The sequence below is a fragment of the Argiope bruennichi genome, chromosome X2 (assembly GCF_947563725.1).
Source record: "Argiope bruennichi chromosome X2, qqArgBrue1.1, whole genome shotgun sequence".
NCBI classification, from domain to species: Eukaryota; Metazoa; Arthropoda; class Arachnida; order Araneae; family Araneidae; genus Argiope; species Argiope bruennichi.
The window spans coordinates 79,283,691-79,305,189 of NC_079163.1; the positions used below are offsets into that span (position 1 = coordinate 79,283,691).

General features: G+C 27.3%; 1 protein-coding gene across 2 annotated transcripts in view; it reads right to left on the reverse strand.

Annotated features, from left to right (window-relative positions):
* LOC129960594 (uncharacterized) overlaps positions 1-21,499 on the reverse strand; it is a 201,011-nt gene that overhangs the window by 178,897 nt on the left and 615 nt on the right. The window lies entirely within an intron of this gene.

Genomic DNA, 21,499 nt, shown 5'->3' on the forward strand with positions numbered 1-21,499 from the left:
AATGGAAAGACAATTTAATAAATAGGTACTTCATAAAAAGATTGTTTTTCATTACTTATAATAAAAAGACATATTGATTCGGGTTGGGAATTTGAAATAATTCATCGAAACCTAGGAAACTATAAAAATAAGCACTTAAAAAGTCATGACTAGTCACAAAATACAAAAAAAATGTTAAAGACCTGCAAAATAAGATCAAATGTAAATATTGTTTATTTTACTGAAATGCTTCTAATGCGTCAATAATCTTTAGAATATAAATATAAATTTTCTGTTCATAAGAAAAGAAATTTCTAAAAACGAACAGAAATTTAAATTTTCATATTTTAATTTCAGCTTTTAAACTGACCATTTAATCAAGTTTAAAATTGAAATAAATTGCTAAACACTTTGAAAAATATAACAATTTCTCTTTTAATAACAGCAAAAGTCACTTTGAAGTAAATAAACATATTTTAAATCAAGTATCAAAATACTTTCTTTGACAAATGCTTGTAAAATCTAAAAAATGTTTGCCATAAATAATTTATCTCAAATTATTAAAAATAGTATTTAAGATAAGTCACTTTATTTGGAATTCTTCTTTGATAAATTCATTTGGGAGTGTGCTTTACTCTGAGATTTTTGTAACCTAATTGTTCACTTTTCTTCATTTTTCAGATTAAAAGCTTTTTTTGTTTCCATTATTTTTTCATTGTTTTAAATAATATGGGCATTTAGTATTAAGTTGAACTCCAATTTTAAAGTTTTTAATTTTACTATTAAATATTCAAAGTTTGATAGCAGTTTTTCATCAGTTAAAATATTCGTTAGCTGGCTGATTTATTAATTGGGTGAATTAAGTTTTCAACAATTATAACTGATATCAAGACTCTTTCACAAATTTTCTCGGGTACAGGGTTGAGTTTGCGTAAAAACTAACGAATGAAATATAAAATTATCTTTAAATCAAATGCTTCAGTTATTTTTTAAAAAACGATGCTTGTAACTGCGAGAACCTATTAATTTTTATGTAAATCAATCGTAAATCGACTCTTCGCATGGATAAGCTAAACTTTCTCTCTAATGTCCAGTCACAGTTGAAACAAAATGTTTAGCAACTTAAATTATCTTTCTTTAGCTGCAATTTTATTTAACTTCACTTATTTAATAATTTAAAGTAATTTTAATAATAGGATTCTTTCATCAATTTTGTACTCATTTCCTTATGGGCTACTATTTTGTAAGTTTGCTTTCTTGCATGTTCTTGTTCGCATTACACTATTTTAATACTTCCAAGATTTAATCATTATTGAATAGATTAATTTAATTAAAGAATATCCCATTTAATAATGGCTTAGAGAAAGAAATTCTCAAGAATCCATAATATATACAATAAGGAATCACTAATTAAAGATTTTACTTAAAAAATATTGAAAATGTGGAGTATGAAAATTAATATTTATGCGCGAAGTAATTTACTGTAATTAAAAGTTTCATATTACAAACTGTTTTCATTAAATTCATTTATTCGAGGTATCATTAATCTGTATGTTGATTAAAAAAATAACAGTCGGTTTCGGAGAAAATTTTAGAATGTGCACTATCAATAAGTAATCACTAATTAAAGATTTTACTTAAAAAATATTGAAAATGTGGAGTATGAAAATTAATATTTATTCCCAAAGTAATTTACTGTAATTAAAAGTTTCATATTACAAACTGTTTTCATTAAATTCATTTATTCAATGTATCATTTATCTGTATGTTGATTTAAAAATTAACAGTCGGTTTCGGAGAAAATTTTGGAATGTATACTATCAATTGCTATAGTAATTTTATTTAATATACATTATCTTTAATTAAATTAACAGTATATCGCTTATAAAAATAAACGCAATTCTCGGTAAGCTCTGAATTTTCTTTTGGGGATTGTTTAATAAAATATCTTATTTGCATTAAATTTTAATATATAAAAGTATTTTCTCTTGAAATCCTTTATTTTATTTTTAGATGCCTTCATTAGCTTCGCCAATTTGCTTTAATTAAAGAAAGGACAATTAAGCGTCTTTCACTTTTTACAATAGATCTTATTTTATTTCTAAGAGAATTAAATATTTTTGTTCAAAAAAAATTGCATACATTATTTCATTATTTTTCTAATGATGAATATGAATTGTTGATAATTAGGTGACAACCAAAGAGAAAGGAATGAAATACCATGAGAGTTTGCAATTATTTGTTCATTATTCAATGTCATTTCGGCTTATAAATTATTGGTTTTGTGTTTAATTTCTTGTAAATTACCTCCTTTCTATTGAAAAATTCTCAAGTCCTTAATGATAAGCAGATTTTACAAGTTATACCAGCCTTCTAGCTCACGTATTGAAAAGAATTATTTTCTCATCCAAATCATTGCCAAATATGTGCTGTAAAAAATTACGAAATCTTCCAGCAAAATTTAGGAATTCATAGATTTTTTTCCCATCGAATGATTACAGAATATTCGTAGATTTAGAATGGCCAGATATGCAGGTATAACAGTATATTCTTAATTCAAATGGGAATTCGACAATCATCAACGGATGCATTCGATTGCCCTTTATCGATAGCGTTCTATGTGAACAATGTTGCTATTCTTGGAATTGGTGTTTCACGGTATGCTTGTCACCTTTCTGTCTATTTCGGGCATGTTAACTATAATTGGCTTATAACTATATATTTTTGTATGTTTTATGAAATTGTTTGTACCATTCTATATTATCTCCTATTGTTTTGCTATTTTCATAATTAGCAAAACAATGGGAGATAATGGGATCTAATGTATATTAATCGTATACTTAAATAATGGGATATTTATTGTATACTAATCATAAACTTTGACATTTCATGATTCAAATTGCTTTAATTCTATCCTTTATTTTATGATGCACGGGGTTTGAAACCGGAAATTGCATCATTTTTAAGATAAAATTACTCAGAATCATCAGTGCTTCTATATTGTGGTGCGGGATTTGATATTGTTACAAAACTTTTCTTCTGCTACAAATACCGCCACTCAATTGTAATGACGCAACGCATTTAATCTCTAATAGTTCAGCAGCTTGCTTGCTGTCTGATCCTGTCAAATCTGTTTACTCGTCGGCGACTCCGACCACTCGCACACACCATTTCTGACGATCCACACGACTTCTTCTCCAGCTTCAGAATGCCCGTCTTTTATAGTTCCGGGAGGCGGGGCTAGAAACTGCAGACCAATCAGGGCGTACCTGGGTGTATCTCTGTTATTACTGGATGGATCATGAAACTTCTCGAACTTTCTGGTATTATCCATTTAGTCGCCAAACTTGCCAAATTCACTGCCAAGTCGCCAAATGGTCGCCAAGCTCTCAGGTCATTGACGTGGCAGCCGCTCAGCTCAGATCTTACAACGGTCTTTCTTACGGTGATACTAGCCGTGATGGGAAGCAAATTACAAGTTTGTAACAATATGGACTCTGAATTCATTCGCCTTTAGATCCTAATTCAATCTTCTTAACATTTGCCTCTCTTGAAATTAGAATTATTTCCATCTTGGATTAAACAAGATTAAATAAAAATTGGGTCCAAAGGCAAGTAAATTAAATGCCTTTCATAATGTTTGTTTCGTAAACAATTTACGTTCTAGTAATTTTTCAATTTTTTCGTAGTCAACGTTTTGAAACATTCTACTTAAGAGAAATTTCAAAACTCCCTAAAATGATCATTCGAGTAAATAGAATCTAAATTTTACATCAGTGCAAAGAATGGTGAGCTAAAGAACTAAATTCACAAAATTGAATTAGCTATTCTTCACATTATCCAAAGACAGTTCTTATAAAAGTTTTGTTCATCTAAAAATAATTGACAATTTATAAGATTAATAAAATCTAAGTGTCAAAGTGATGAAGTTTATCTATCCAAATTTCTTTTCGTTTCTATACAGGTGCAAGTTATTTGAAATTCTAGATATACGGATTCTCATAGGTTAAATGGGATTTGAAAAGTATCGATTCTCGTTTAACAACAACCCTTGTCTATAAAATTGAGTTAGAAACAAAAACTTTCCTATCTTCAAACTTTGATATGGACCGGATTTTTTCCGCCTTCGAGCAGTATGGCAATCATCGAAGAAAATAGATTCCAATAAAAACTTTCGACTTTATAAGTATTTGCTTTTAAAATAACTTAAAATAAAATCATTGAAATCCTCTTCAGATTCGGATTTATGCATTTTTTGGTATGAGAGGCTTCAACTTATTGAGAGATGCTAATATGGAATCTTGTGAAAAGTCAGTTCTCAAAGTGTTCCAAAACAAAATGTTCTAAATACTATATCTTATTGACTTTTACTATCCATCCCCCCATAAGACAAAGTTGTTTTAAATTTATAGTGAACTTTTCTTATTAACACATTGAAATTTAAAGAAGAGGGGGATGAGTAAGCATAGAAAAGATGGCGAATTCAATTAAAAATCTAAAGTACACGGTAGAGCAAACATTTAAATGCAATATTATCTTACTTTTCAAATAAAAACAACAAAATATGGGGCTTTTTTTATTATTTTAACTTAATGTTTAAAAAATAATTGAATCAAATCTGTGGGCCTTTCAATATGATTAATCCCTTAAATTTTTTCAGAATAGATCGACAGATTATTATGATCCAAAATAACTACATCGGTCAGAGATTAAAGTATATGATTAAAGCAAACATTAATTTTGTTAATAAGGTGGTACACAACGAATAATAAAAGTAAAAATTAAGAAGTAGCTAAGCTAACTTTGGAAGGCAAATGCTGTACCAGAGGTTAAACTATGGTTCCATCAAAACTATATCTCAAACTTTAGCTGTCAAACTATCTACTTTTATTTTTCCCATTCCTTTCAACTGCCACATTTTCGATGATTGAAAAAGTATGGTTAAAAAGGCGTATAACGGCACTTCAGAAGGCTGAATGACATTCTCTGACATTCAATTGTGAAACAGAAATGTTGATTTGAAATCTAAGGCAAAGCCACGACATAGGAAGGGCATTTTTAAAGGTAACAATAATTTTAACTTAATATAATTTGAAAGTATTTTTAATCCAATTATTTTTAAAGGGAATAAATAATAAATTGACAAAACTATTAGTTCTTTAATGATAAAAACTGTAGGATTGAAAAACTTTTCTACCATTTTACAACATCTGAAAAATAAAGTAGATTTTTATTTAATCTGGTTTAAAAAATATGAAATCTTTTAAAAATGGTTCATTTTTTATGAAATAGTTTTCTCTTGACATTTTTTTTTATATTTTCGTACAGATAAATGCCCTAATAACAAATATAAATATGAATTTAAATTTATAACTACTCTCATTATATGTTAAATAAGTCTTCAGGATGCTAATACCTCGATTTTTTATTTCAAAACTTGAAAGATTTGAAAAAAGAATTTTTAAATTTTTATGCCTTTAATTTCTCGACATTTGTAATCAGTAATGACGTTCATGTTTTCATTTTTAAAACTTTGTCATTCTTAAAGATTTCGAAAACAGTCATTGAATTTATCTATTTAACTACAAATAAGAACTATTAAGATAATGTGTAACAAAAGATATATTATTTCAATTTAATCTTTTGTAAAAGTAATGAATAAATATTTTCTTGATGTTTTTAGGTAATATTGTTGACTTAGTTTGCGTAAAAAAAAAAAAATACCCAAAGAACAAAATACAGCTGTTCGATTCGTAACCCAAGCCAGATTTTTATTGAATAAGTAGAAAGAGGTTATGGAGAAGAATGCCATTTTAAACAAAATATATTTTATTGAAAGTTATGAGATGAAATTTGTCGCAAGTCTAGATTATATAGCGGTTTTTATTAATGAAAATAAGAAAACATTAACGTGACTGATATAAATTATATTCAATAGTTTAAATGCAAGAAAAAAACAAATGACGGATTTCTGTCTTTATTTTTTCAAATTTGAATTGCAAAATAGCACAAAACGGCTACAAATTGCATTTTTATAGCACAAAGTTTTTTTAAAAAATAACTTTTCAGAAGCACAGCCGGAAAAATTCATAAAATATTGCTTTCATATTGCCTTTTATTTCAAGCGATTTCATTTCCTCAGTCGTAAGCATTTTTATTCAAATCGACGAATGATATGTCTAGAATAAGCGATATGTTTTTGCTCAATATATCTGTAATAATTTGTGTTCTAAAAAAATCACTCAAATCACTATTCCTGAAGCTTTTATGTGTTTCGCATTACAGAAATAACTGGATTATTTTTCCGTATAAACCTTACTTAGCCACATAAAATATTTATTGCAACATAAAAACTAATTAGATTTTTTTTTAACATTTAACAGCTAACCGAATATCACTGTGAAAGTTTATTGACATTGATCGCGTCCATGTAAGGCAATTAGTTAATTAAGTAAATTAAGACTTTGCTGCAGTTTTTAATGAGTTCATGAAAACTCATTAACAGATGGTGGTGATCATGACCTAAAATATTGATATATCCCTTCCAGATGATAAAAGAAAGAACACTCAATAGTTAAAAAAAACCCGCCGTTTTTACAACCAGTTTAATTTTATGAGAGAGGAACTCAAAAAAAAACTTGATTTTTTTAAAAAAAATAATTAATTTTAAGCTTTCCGCTAAAAACTTTGATGCATGTGTTGACGAAAATTAATCTTGTAGCACATTTTTTCCCTTTACTTCATACAAATTTTAGCAATAAGGTAATTGACAAACTGCAACAATACTGAATTAATTTGATTTTCATATTAACTCTGAAAGTAAATGATAATTGTTTTTAGTTTTTTCTTGGCTAATTTTACATGAAATTGCCTTTTTTCAAGTAAGTAGCTTTAGATTTTATTAATATATAACACTGTAACTTCAAAAATGAAAATAAATTACTTAATCGCAAGAGCGCTTATCCTAAAATGACCCTCAGTTTTCTACAATTTTTCAAGTAGTTTGAAGAAATTCAGAAAAGAAAAACATCGATAGTTTCTCAATTTTCTTTCTTGTTAATTTAGGAAACACTTTCATATTATATCACTAAAGCAATCAGCTGGAAAGAGTCTATTATTATTTTCTTTCTTTGGCATTGATATTATTGCCTTTTAGCAACAAGAGATCATTAATTAATATTTTTTTTCAGAACTACTTATAATTATCTTGTTTGCTACTACTTTGTCTCAAATAATGTCTGCTATTCAGAAAATGGAAATAAAATGTTCTACTGCTATTTTTCCATTGAAAAACATTGCATGTCAACAGCAAGAATATTTTCTTGAATTTTGAAATATTTATTAAAGATTCTTACTATAATTATTTCTAATTTAAAACTCAAGAGACTAAAACAAAAATATTGTTAAGACATATTTAAGAAGTGACTGTGTTGAGCAAGAGCCAGTATAAAAGAAATGTATCACTGTCTTAGGTCTTTTTCTTAGTCTTGCATTCTACAAAGTGGAATTTAATTCTGTCGGATGAAGAAAGACACAGAAAATCAGTAAATATGAAAACGGTACATTAAAGTAGAATATTTTCAAACCACTTAAAATTCGTTCTTTGAGTATGATACTATCTATTCATAAAAAGGAATCCCTTCTAATCTATTAATCCCATCTAAGGAATCCCTTCTTTGTATTAAATCCGATTCAAAACTTTTGAAGTTAAATAGCATGAAACTGAATAATATGCAAATTACTCTCAATTTCTGGAGTCTTTCAGTTTACGAATACATTCCAAGAAATATTTGCTCTGAGAAGACTTGGAAACATATTAATATAAACCCTATTTTATTAGCTTGGAGAACAGTGAATATACTGTCTTCGCCAAAAGAGAAGAATAAAAAAAGAAGTTTTCATATGGGAGAAAAATAAGTGATTCATTTGATAAATTATGAGATTTTTTCATTGAAAAATCCAACCATGTTTCTAACTTTCAATACTAATTTTACGAAAGTAAAGTAGCTATAATTCTTTGGTTTTTTTCCATTAATATTTTTAGATGTTGTAGAGATTTTAGCAGTTTATATATCTGAAAAATTTCACGAATGTTGAAAAATTTTCAGTTTTTTTTTCTTCTATTTTAAAACTTTAAAAAACATTAAAAGATGAGACACAAAAAAAGGTAAATTTTAAAATCACTAAGATAATTAATTATATAAAGTGACAATTATATAAATGAAAAAAGTAGACATTAAAATAATTAAGTCAGTTAATTATATAAATTGAAATGAATTTATTATAAAGTAATATAATTTATTATATTTGTTTATTATTTTATAAATTGAAATTATATGAAATGATAAATAATTATATAAATAATAAAAAATAAACATTAAAAAAGTAAACATTAAAATAATTAAGACAGTTAATTATATAAAGTGAAATTAATTTATTATAAAATAATATAATTATTATAATTAATAATATAATTATGCTTATATATTATTTATTATTAATTATATAAATAATGGGGAAAAACATTTTTCTAACTTTCAATATTAATTTTACGAAAGTAAAGTAGCTATAATTCTTTGGGGTTTTTTTCATTAATATGTTTGAAAATTGTAGGGTTTTCTACAAAAAAACTAAACTAAAAAAAAAACTAAAACTAAAAAATTTCAGAGATGTTGGAATTTATTTTTTGTTCTATTTTAAAATTTAAACAGCATTAAAAGATGTGACACAAAAAGTAAACTTTAAAGTTTTGGTTGTTGTTGCTAATCTCCATGGCCTGACTTAGACCAAATCCAAAAATCTGTTGACAAGAAGCAAGTCATAAACGAGGAAATGAGAAGAATAAATTTCCCCCAATGAAGTCCTAAACAGTCTAGAATATGTTTAGCAGAGGCCTGATGTTGACAATATTTCGGGCAAAGAGGGCAAAATTTTTCACCCTGAGAAAAGAAAAGACATTTAAGGTAGCCATTGGCAAGGCGCGGCAGGCAAGTGTTGGTTTTTCTATCACAAGGAAGAATTAAGGACTGGCCCGGCTTATTGGCTCTATACCAATCAAGAGTAGGGGGAACCATCCAATTCTTCTTATTTAGGAATTTCGCCTGCGAGAATAGTTCTAAGTATATGAGCTCAGCAGAAGATGAAGTCGCTAGGCTGCTTCCTTTCTTTGCAAGCCTCTCTGCTATTTCAAACATTAAAGTAACTAAGACAATTAATTATATAAAGTTTGCTGAATTACAAAAATACGTCTTCTTAATTTTTTTCAACTTATTAGTATTAAAGAATGTGGCAAAAATGAAGAGCGTGTATTTTCCGAAACTTACGAAGCTTGCCCTATAACCCAAAATTCAAAGAATCCTGGTTTAAAATATTAAAACAAATAATAACCTTGATTTTTTATTTCAGAACCTTTCATTTTACAACTGTAGAAACAACCAAAAGAAAAAAAGTGCTGATATCGATTCCACAACAACTAATGGCTTTTGTGCCATTAAACTCCAACTGCAACCAATCAAATCCATAACAACTAAATTTTTATTACTTGTCTACCTAGTTTCTAAAATTATGTCATAAAAATATCGTTGTAAGTAACCGAGTAATTTATTACATGGTAATGCAAATAAATTTTTGTATAAATCCTTTAATCTATGTTTAATTAGCAAATGTTAAGAGCAAATTGACGTTTGCTGTTTTGTAAAATTTTGGATTACCCAAACAACTTTCAAAATCACCATTTTTCTCGCACATGGGATTTTTCCCATATAACATTAAAAAATGTTTAAGTATAAAATATTTTCGATATCTATAGTAATGGTAAATAAAAACATTTTGTACAAAGAATAAAAACATGATTCTCGGATTTCTCATTGGCTTTATTTAATATTAAGAATACGAATATGTTAAAAGCGTAATTAGTATGCGTTCGATATATCTTATTCATATTAATTAAATATTATGCAATGAGATTTAATTAATGTAATATTGTATTAATAATAAATTGATAATGCGTTTGCAGAATATTTTTTAGAAATTTTCTTGATAATACTTAATGATATGTTATATGAATTTTATTTCAAATTTAATCTTAATACTAAAAGGTAAATATTAGTATGTACTTAATAAGTACTAAAGAGATATGCTCAAAATAAGAGGATTTGCTTTTATTTTCAACTTTGTTGAAAATTCTCTTGCATAACTATCTTTCTTATTTAAGAAACTTCCTGTTTCTCATCATACAAAGCAATTGGATTTTTATAATATTTGTAACTAAAATGAATTTTTTTTTCCTTAATAAAAGGCTAAATAATTAATTAGCTTTTGAAAACTACAAACGATTGTTGATTTGCTTTTAGGGAGATTAATGAAACTGTAGTTTATACAAAACAAAGTAGGAATTCTTTCTGTTAATTAACTGATCCTACTTGATTAATTTTGAAACAGTAATTGCTCTTCAGATTGTAGCAAACATAAAAAAGAAATTATTTTATAATTTATTCTCTCACTAAGTATTCTTATTCTTTGCATAAATTTTTAAATGAGTAACGATTGCATGTATTCTCGCAGATAATTTCAAAAAATATATTCTTATTAAAAGCGGAAAAACGTAATAATCATATTTTTGTGCAAAGAATATCATCAATATATTATTATTAATGATATTTTAGGAATATTATTCGAATAACTGTGGATGCATTTTCAAGAGAAAGATCTTACCGTTTCTAACATATAACTATAGATTAATATGTTTTAAAACCGTTTCTGAGCAATATTTTATAATCGTTTAGTTGTGTTTTGCTCTGAATAGAAAAAAATATAAAACCTAATCTATAACGCCATTCTGTAGATAATTTAAAATAATAACAATGAATAAAATATATTTTCTTCAGAATATTGGAAAACTAAATGAGATATTCTACTTTGATCAAAATGTATCCGGAATGCTTCATTTAAAATGCACCTATAATAAATATAGTTTTTAAACTTGCATCGAACATTTTTACGAATTCTAAAAGTTTCTGACAACAATCAAAAATTTATTTCATTTTATTGTCTGAAAATATTTATTATTGATGGAATACGAATTTTAACTTTGTCGATTTTTCAAAATGGCGAAAATAATTGACTAAAGAAATATGTTTTACATAATTTGTTTGGGAAAAGAAATTTTTTCGGCAGAAATATTTGAATTATTGCAAAGAGACTTTAAAGACAATTGCCGATCAATAATCAAAAGTGTTTGAATGGAATAAAATGTTTAAGGAAGATAAAGAATATATCATCGATAAATCAAGCTATGGAAAATTAACAAATTTTGAAGCGTTATATTGTTGCAACTCTTGTTGAGAGTACTAAAATTATGTTATTTGTATGTATATTATTTATATATGTAAACCTATATGTACAATATGTTAATGAGATCACAGAATTGAGGAATCTGGATAGTCATTGAATAATTAGAGGTATTATTAAGCAAGTTACTATATGGAAAACGTCGGAAACAACAAAAACTGTATTAGAAGAATAACTCATTGGCTTAGCAAAACGATGCGTCTTTATTATTTATGTCACTATTATTTAGTATTATTGAAAAGTAATCGAATACAAATCCACAAGTCCGTATTTACCTGATATGGCACCATAAAATTTTTTCTTTCTCCAAAAATGACATTGCCCCTTCGTGATCACCATATTGAGTTCATTGATTAAATAAAGGGAAATTCATTACGAACTCTGAAGTTTTACAAAAACGACTTTAAAATATATTTTGATGATTGGAAAAAATGATAACAGAAGTGTAATACAGTCGGAAAAGATTACTTTGAAAGAGATGCAATAAATTTTGAATAATAAATCTATACCTTTTATTTCATGCCACCATTCAGGGCACTTTTTGATTAAAATAATATTTTTATTTTGCTATATATTCAATTCAAATTTAAAAACAGCATACATGAAATATTTTTGTTTTCAACAGCATAAATGTTCTAGAAAAGTTGGCTTTCAATAAGTTTTGTTTGCATTGAAATTAATTAAAATCTGAATCTTGTTTTCATAAAACAACAATGAAATCGGAACATTCCTGGAGGTTATTATCTATATCATTTACAATTTCTATTTTGAACGAATAATTCTATCTGAATTATTCATATTTTATTATAGCTTTTATATGTCTAGACAAAATGTGCCTCGAGTTATTTGAATTCTTCGAAGTGTTCCGAATTCGTAATTTTAAATCAAATTATACAACATATTTCTGAATATTCATTGTATACCAAAAGTTTTAGAAAATAATCTACCATCATCTTTCATATCCTATGCGACTTCAAGATTTAAGAAAATTTATTTCGATTTTTCATGGAGCTCTTTTGTTTGAATCAAGTTAAAAACACTCACGATAAATAAATTATTCATTTAAAACTAACTAATCTACTAAAAATTATTTTTAATACTTTAGTTTTATACTTTTTAATACTTTTAGTTAATAAAATGCACAATTTAAGAACGATTTAAAGGAACAACTTTTTACACAAAAATACTCAAATTCCAAAAGGAAAAATATGATACAAGATCTTAATGGTGGTAATAAATCCCCTATTTCTTTTAGCTTAAGATATTGTACAAGATCTTTTAGGATTGTGTGTGATAATCTGAGAAACTGGGAGGAAATTTAACTTTAAATTCAAGCTAGCTTATGTTTGAAATGTTAATATAAATTGAAAATATAATTGGAAAGATTCTAAAAAGATTGCATGTGGAAGAGAATTTAATTTTTAAAGATTATATAAAAAGTTCTCCATTCGAAAACTGCAAACAAAATTTACGTTTAAAAGGACAAATTAATCAGATATGTACAGTCTTTCAAATGAAATTCATTTCAAAGAATTAATTCTCTGACGACAAGAATTTGTGGGAACCAAGAACCTATTCTCACAGTCTTGACAAAAGCTGGAATTTTTTAATGCTATGGAAATCGATGAGGCTTGCAATTTTAAATAAAATATTTGAGATTCCTTCTTCGGATGAATGGTATGCTCATGATAAAAGAAATAAAGGATCATTAATATTTAATTTTTGAATTCAATTTTTTTAAAATTAAATTTTATGATATTGACCCGATGCCATTAAGAATCAATAATAAAAGAAATAAGATTAATAATATTTATTTTTTGATTTGAATTTTATTTTTTTCAAACTAAATTTCATGATATTGATCCGATGCTATTAAGAATCAATAGTAAAAGGAATGCATCCATTATCTTTTTGAGTAATTGATGCATGAAGATAAAAAAATTGCCTTTTATGATTTGCTTTCCTTTCTATACCACTAAATTTTTTTAAGAAATATATTGTTGAATGAAGATTGTTGGCTTGAATATATGATTGAAACACTGGATGAACATCATACTAATAATCAGAATAGACTAAGTAAAAACAAATGATTATAAATATTTTTTATGCTTAAAAACAGTTTTTTTCTTGAACGGAACGGAATTTGTACAAATGTATGCTCTCATATTAGACATCTGTTTGAAAATTTTCTTTTAAGGAAAAAATTGGTTTAAAATTCTCTATAGTTGTGATTTCGCTAGCCTAAAGCTACTTTTTATCAAGATTTGATATAAAAATATTGTATTCAACGAAAAAGATTGTATTTTCCTGGAATAGAAAAGAAATGTTTCTTTATGTGGAATTCTTTAACAAAATCTACCATCCTTTCACTATATGCAAAGTCGAGATGCTATTTTTTTTTAAGTATGTTTGAGAATGGGTTGATCTAAAGAAATTTTAAGATAACATCTGCAGCTATTGAAGTTGATTTTGAAAACTCTTTGTTATTAACTACGAAGTATAACATACTTCCTATAAAAGCACTATGATTTAAAAATAGTTTTCTGAATTGAAATTAAAAGCAAAATTACTTTTAAGGATTGGCGTACTATTTCATTAAAGTAAGTTTCTTCAAATGATTCGATTTGCGTATTTTCATAGCTAAGAATACTTTTATATATTAACATTGCAAGAAATGATTATTAATGTAATTTTAGCGATTAAATTAGATTCCTTTATTTTATGCTATGTGAGAATTTAACAGGGTTATTTTAACAATTGAATAATAATGTGTGAACCAGAATGACTATGAACTCTGTTCTGTTTCATTTGAAAACAGTACAATATCAAATATATTTTAGCAAAATAAAGAGTTAAAGAAAAAATTCTAAGGAATTTATTACTGGCATTTGTAATCGAAAGGAAATGCGTTTGATAATTGATGTCCAATTATTGCTGATCTTCTGACAAACAGTTATTGTGAAATAGTACATATGATTTGAGTTTAGAGTTTCTAGTTTGCTTGAACCATTTTAATAAAGGCAGCTACGCTTAGAGCTTTGCAAAATAAACTGTAATCTCTGTCAGATAAATTAACTTTCTTATCTATTTGACTCCTTCAATTTATTATCCTCCAGTTTAAAGCGAATATCAATATAATATTTACATCGCTATACATAAGTTAATGCTTTCAAACAGAAATAAAAGTTGCAAGACCTATTTCAATGATTCCAAATACCATAAGAATTAGTGCAGATCAAAGAATTGAGAATTATTTTTATTCTCCCAGTCTACGTTCTCCCAACTGAACTGCTTCGTCGCGCAGTCCATAATGGATGAAGCTGCTTTTCTTCCAGAAGTCTATTTTTTAACCCTTTGCAGTCGGAAAGATAATTCGATGCATAATTATTCACTTAATACGTGGACCTGTTTATTATACCAAAAAATAAATACGTACAATTACTTTAAGTTGAGTTTCACTGAAAAAATGAATCTACGTCATTTTAACATTCTGTAGGTATTTTTAACAATTAAAATTTAAAAAATAAATAAAATGTCAAAATGATGCACCGTTTTGCATGGTGGTTGAGAGAAGACATTCGACTGCAAAGAGTTAAACATTTAAAAAGGAATTTTTGGAAATAAAGTGTAAATATTTAAAATTCTGATGTTGATTTCTTAGAGACAATGAAATATATAGATTATTAGAGTAATTTTACTGACAAAAGGATTCTCTAAATAACTTCACAGTAGAACTTTGGAAATCATCAAAAATGCAGTATTGAAACAATTATCAGGGTGTTCATTAATTATTGTCGGGATTTCAGTACCTCATAACTTTCGATAAAAAATATTACGCAAAAACCGATTACGTATTCGTAAATTACAACTCAAAGAATTTTATTAATGATATTAAAGTGTAAAGCTTGCACAATTTGCACTTTGTAGGCATTTAGTTGAAGGCGATTATGTATTCGTAAAGTACAACTCAAAGAATTATGAATTCGTAAAGTACAACTCAAAGAATCGCCTTCAGCTGAATACCTACAAAGTGCAAATTGTGCAAGCTTTACACTTTAATATCATTAATAAAATTCTTTGCGTTGTAATTTACGAATACGTAATCGGTTTTTGCGTAATATTTTTTATTCGAAAGTTATGAGGTACGGAAACCCCGACAATAATTAATGAACATCCTGTATTTTTGCTTTGAAATTTATGCTAAGCACTGAAATTTAAAGACAAGACACTAGCAACTAGCCTACCATTTCCAATTAACACCGATTCAATGGACAATATGTTCTATCTATACGGGCACCGTTGAATCAATAGACAATTGAATCTGCTCGGTATGCTATTAGTATAAGGCCATGAATTTTGTGCCATGATCACAAGACGAGGTCGATACTTGAACTATCGGCCAGATTACTGAGTTTCATCACTACATCAGTGATTTGAATTCTAGAGTGCTACATATTCAGGATCAGATGGTACTGTAAAAAATATTTACTTGAATGGAAATTTAAATTGAGATTTTTTTTGTTGTTGTTGTCATGAACTGATGTTAAATCAGTAAGATATCGATACCTACAACTATACTGATTTAAGATGTCTTTTGCAAAATCTATTATTTTCTTTAGCTAGTTGTGAAATTTTTTTTCTAAAAGTCAGAAATATTCATTATTGAAAAGGATGCCTATTGAAATTTATTCTTTTGTAACAGGTTTGCTTATCATAATGTTAGTATTTTTATATTATTCATAGATTCATCCTCTTATATTATTATATATGCATACTTTCTTCTGTATACATTTCCGTTAAGTTAATAATTAATTACTACTAATTCCCGCATTAATGTATATTATAACTAAATCCTATAGAGTCAAATCCGAGAGCTGCTTTTAGCTCAATAATATGCCGATAATTCTCCGGTTTATATATTAGTTAGGGGAAATTATTTAAATCTATTACACGTTATTGGAAAACTATCATAATCACTTTGTTGGAAAAGCTTAGGAATTTTAGGAACGACATGATCTTAAAAGTCTGTAGCCATAATGTGAATGCATACAAGTCAGACAGATTGGCAGAAGATAATGGTTTCTGGATAATGCTACAGAATGTGAATTACAAGTTACATGATACAAGATTAAAGGATAATTACTTATAAGTTAATTAGGAACAATATAAAGATATTTCGAATCGCAAAATTAGCTCAGTCCGAAATATAGAGAGAGATTTTGAATAAAAATAAGACTAGTTCTGATAAAAAAAAAAAAATGTTCATAAAATTTTATTAATCATAATTCAAATTTATAAATTTATTTTTCGATCATAAATTTAAATTGCATTTAAACGTGCAAAAAGTGCCTTCATGTGTTGGACATTAGAATTACTTTAAAAGTTTTTAAAAAGTAATACTGTTTTATTTAATACTAGTTGGCTCGCCAGGAATATTACTTTCAATTAAATCTCTTATGCGTAACTTAATTTTCAAAATTCCATACAAAAATATTTTTAAGTTTCACATTCTGACAGATATCAAAGCTGTGTTATTTTAATGCCCATACCACCTGCTGTATTCATTGTGTATATGTACCATTCTAATATTCGATGACATTATAGTGTTTATAACATTACAGTTATGATATCAAAAATATAATTATAGTTAGGTCATTAAAAACTATCTTCTAACTTTCGAGACACTGTAACTACACTTTTTTTTATTTCTAATGTAAACTACAAAGATATGAAACAGAATCTTTCCTTCTTAGATTTAATAAAAGAAGAACATCACATGATTCACTATTTAATGAACAATGGAAACATTTGGAATTTTGATTCAACAATGAAATTTATTGCTGAAAATCGTGCAAAAAAATATATTTAAAAAAAACTGCAGAAATTTTCAGAAAACCGTTTTCACAATTAAACTGTTATCCTTAAAAAGGCTATTTTTGAAATTTTAAAATGATGTAAAAATCAGTTTTGTGCAGGATTTTTGTGAGTTATTGCTGAAAAAGCGTACAAATTTCGTTTAATTTTTTATCAATTCTAAAAAATGAAAAAAAAAAAAAAAAACTTTCCAAGGTATAGGAGGAAAAAAGAATTTTAACTAGGAGTGCTTCTTTTTAATACATTCAGTCTTCTAGAATATTTTAATACCTATCATTAGCATCTGAAGTTTAATCAACTTCCCAACATAGCTATTCAACAGAGTCTAAGAACTTAAAAGTATATATATATATATATAAAAAAATGTTGTTTGGATCATTACCAAATGAATGTAAACAGCCACAGTTCTTCTGTAAAATTATTTCATACGTATTAAATCATAATCATTTATTTTTTGTTCTGAAATTAAGCTTTAATTGCTGACAGTAATAACCTCTCACCTTAGTTGCGAAGTCAGAAAGAATCAGAGAAAAAATGTACAATACCCCATGGTACAACTATAACGTAGCCTACAAACCAAACTTAATGCAAGTTAAATTATCCCTTTTATTGCTATGGGTGCATATATGTGTCTAGCAAAAACCATCGGTGTGGCCTATGAGCGCACATACGCATCCGCCGCAAACTGTCACTTCATTCCCCAGCGATCGCTACTGACGACTGACTGACCGCACGCCGCTCACGCGAAGCGCTTCAGCCGTTAGCAATCGACCGTTAACTGCCGTTAGCAATCGCACAGACTGATGCCCTAAACTGACTAAGCAACAGGAGTTTCTGCCTGTTCAACAGATTGCAAGTCAAAACTGGCAGCGTAGCTGTCCATTTAAATCGATCCAGATAATACTAATCCAGAAAAGGGAAAATATTACTCGCATATTTCTGTACACATGGAGAGAAAAATATTTCATGGACGTCAATCATTAACGCTAGTTGAAAAATGATTGATCGATCAATTCTCTATTTCTAATCTGATGAAATTAAAAAACTGCAGTGATCACACTAAACAAATATTTTTGTATATATTTAAATGCGTTAATGCTAAAATCCTCGGGACCAAACTATTTTTATAATATAAAGCGAATTATAACATTAACCGCGACCACATTAAGTGGTGTTCACTGTATATTACAGAAATGCAACATAACCCCTGCAACATTTATTGGTATAAATAGAAACCTTTAGCAGGTAAACAACGAAGACAAAAGCAATAAAACAAAAAAATTGTATAAACGAGAAAAATCATAAATTATTTTCATTACCACAGATGCAGGCTTTCCGAGAAACTTTTGATATTGCTATATCTATATCTATATCTATATCTATACTTATAATAAAGCTCAATGTGTGTGTGTGTGTGTGTGTGTGTGTTGGCGCTCTACAGGCCAGGTCATTTGACATACAGCTATCAAATTTGGTACATGTATACCTTAGAGGTCGGGAATGTGCACCTGGGGTCCCTTTTTTTGAAATTTTAATTAGAATTTTAATTATTAATTAAAAACTAACTTTCCCGCCAAAAAAATCTTTCATTTTCCCCACCGCCAACTTTTCCGCCAAAAAAATCTTCCATTATCCCCAGCGCCAAACGAGAAAGGCTTCCGTTGTTTTTTTCTCCCAACAGTAATGAGGCTAGGGTTAAAATTTTTCGGCGGATTATTTCAATCGGTTCTGCTTATTTTCTTAATGTTTGATGCATTTAAAATTAAACATTGTTAATGAATCAATCTTTCAGATTCATTCTGAAGTACTTTTGAATTAAAATAAAACAGAATAAAGGAAATTAAAAATTTCTAATCCGCATAGCGTTACCCCAACTGGCGTAGAAAAAATCACGTATTTGCGTTACGTAACCGGCGATGAAAATTCACGCATGCGCATTCTGTTCTGATTGTTGCCATTACAACATGTATATGCTTATAGTTTTTTTAAAACCTGTTTTCAACCGTTTATTTTAAACGATTCGTTTTATTTTCTTAGTGTTTGATGCATTTAAATTTAAACATTGTTAATGAATCGATCTGCTCATAATGAATCTAAGAAAATTTTGTTGACCAACTCTTGAGATATTACATAAATTTAAAAAAATATTCTTTAGTGCCCATAAAGTTTAAACGCTGAGTGACTCTATTTTCAGTAATCAGATTATAAAAAAATGCTTTGTTTCAGTAAAAAATATTATTATATTAATTGAAGATAAATTCTTTCCACTTTAATTTAAAGCATAAATTCTACGGGTGCTAACAGAAAATGAGAGAGATACATATTACGTTATGACTGAAGGCCTTTATAATATTATGAATGAATTATATGATAATCAAAATTTGAAGTTTTAAAATATTTTGATGAAGAAGCTATTAAAGTAGAAATTGCATAAAATATTTAATTATTAAAATTTTAACGAACATTAAGATTGGCGAACCGGCTGGTCGCCAAAGGCGGCTAGTTATTTCATATATTAACTTCAATTTTTTTTATCCCTTTCGCTACTGTGATAATAAATGAAGCTTCAGCTGAGAAAGTAAAATGAAGCGAAAACGCTTTCAGTCTTCTGTTCTGTATGATAGACAGTTGTTCATTATCCTTCACTTCTTTTTCATCCTATGAAACATATTTAATAATTCCTTATTCACATCATTTCTTGTCTACCTAATGAACAACGGCAAATGAACTGAATAATGATCAACATTGTCTACAGCGATAAAAAAAATACCCACTGAGCAAGCCGAATAAAAAAAATAACGTCTGATATTCTTGTCTGGATCGTTATAACTTGATTAAATCCTACTTATTTACTATCTAATTTTTACATCACCAGAGATTCAAAAAGTACTTATATCATCTTACAAGTATAGGACGTGTAGACGTAAGTGTACAAATATATATAATATATATACATGCATACAAATGATAAAACTTTAGTACTCTCAACAAAAATTGCAACAATATAACTTTTCAAATTTTGTTAACATTTAACTGCTGAACATTTTGCAAAGAAATCAGCTACCAATTTTCGGTTTTTTTTGTTTGTTTATTTGGTAAATGAATTATACTGCTTGTCGTCTGTTATATTAAAAAACAATGAAAATACACAAGAAATTCAAAAATATTCAAAAAAAGTTCAATGCTTTCAAGCACGATGATTATATAAAATAGCCCGATTTTTACTATTGTAAAAAGATACTATTTTACTATTCTTGAAATGCACATCATTAAAATAGACGCTGAATATTTTGAAGCTAAATTTATTAATTAAACAATTAAAATAAATATTTTAGGCGAATTTTTGAGACGAAAAATAAATCTAATTTATGTAAGCGAGACAAATATAAAATAATTTCAAATAATAAATCACGCAGAAATGATTGAGTAACCATTTCCGCCACAGTTGACGGAAATATTGAAATAAACATTCCTCTGTCTTTCTCTAATAATCGAATTTTCCAAAGCATTTCGAAAAGTCTTCTTTGGAAGCAAGCATTCATCATACAAAACCCTTCTCCGAAAACGGTATCTATTTTATTTATTTATTTTATTTTTATTTATTTATTTTTGATAATACCTAAACTGAGATTTGAAATATCCCATTCTTATAAAATTTTCTCGTCTCGTTCTTATAAAATTTCGCGCCAAATAAAGGCGAAAGAAACAGATATCTCCTTTCTTTTTTTCCAATAAATAACAAAAAAAGTCTCCTTTTTGCGAAAACTCTCGTCAGTTATTAAATATTCTCATTGAAAATGCATCCCAATAGATTCGGAAATGTATGATAGTACCATCGAGAACTTTTATATTCATTTCTTTCCTTTTTTCAATTTAAGTTTTTTTTTTTTTTGTAATTCTTTTTAATGTTATTTAAATACGTTTATTTTTTAAATATAAATTTAGTTGCGCTAAATTTTTCTAATAAAATTTATTGTTAGATTCAACCATTTCTTTTCTGAACATGCTATAAACTTTTTTTTATGAGCATATATATAAAAATAAGTTTAAAAAAAAGATAACACTTTTATATACATACATACATATATATATATCATTTTTTTCACAAATAAATCTCAAAATTTTGCAAAAAGGTATTAAAATGTTACTTTCGTTAGAATATCTAATTTCGCAAAATTCACTAAATTAACTAAAAAAATATTTACAATTTCTAAATATATTACGCGAAATTGAGTCAGCAATATTATGCATGTCAAAAATACCCTGAATATTTTAGAGAAAACTTTGACGCATACTG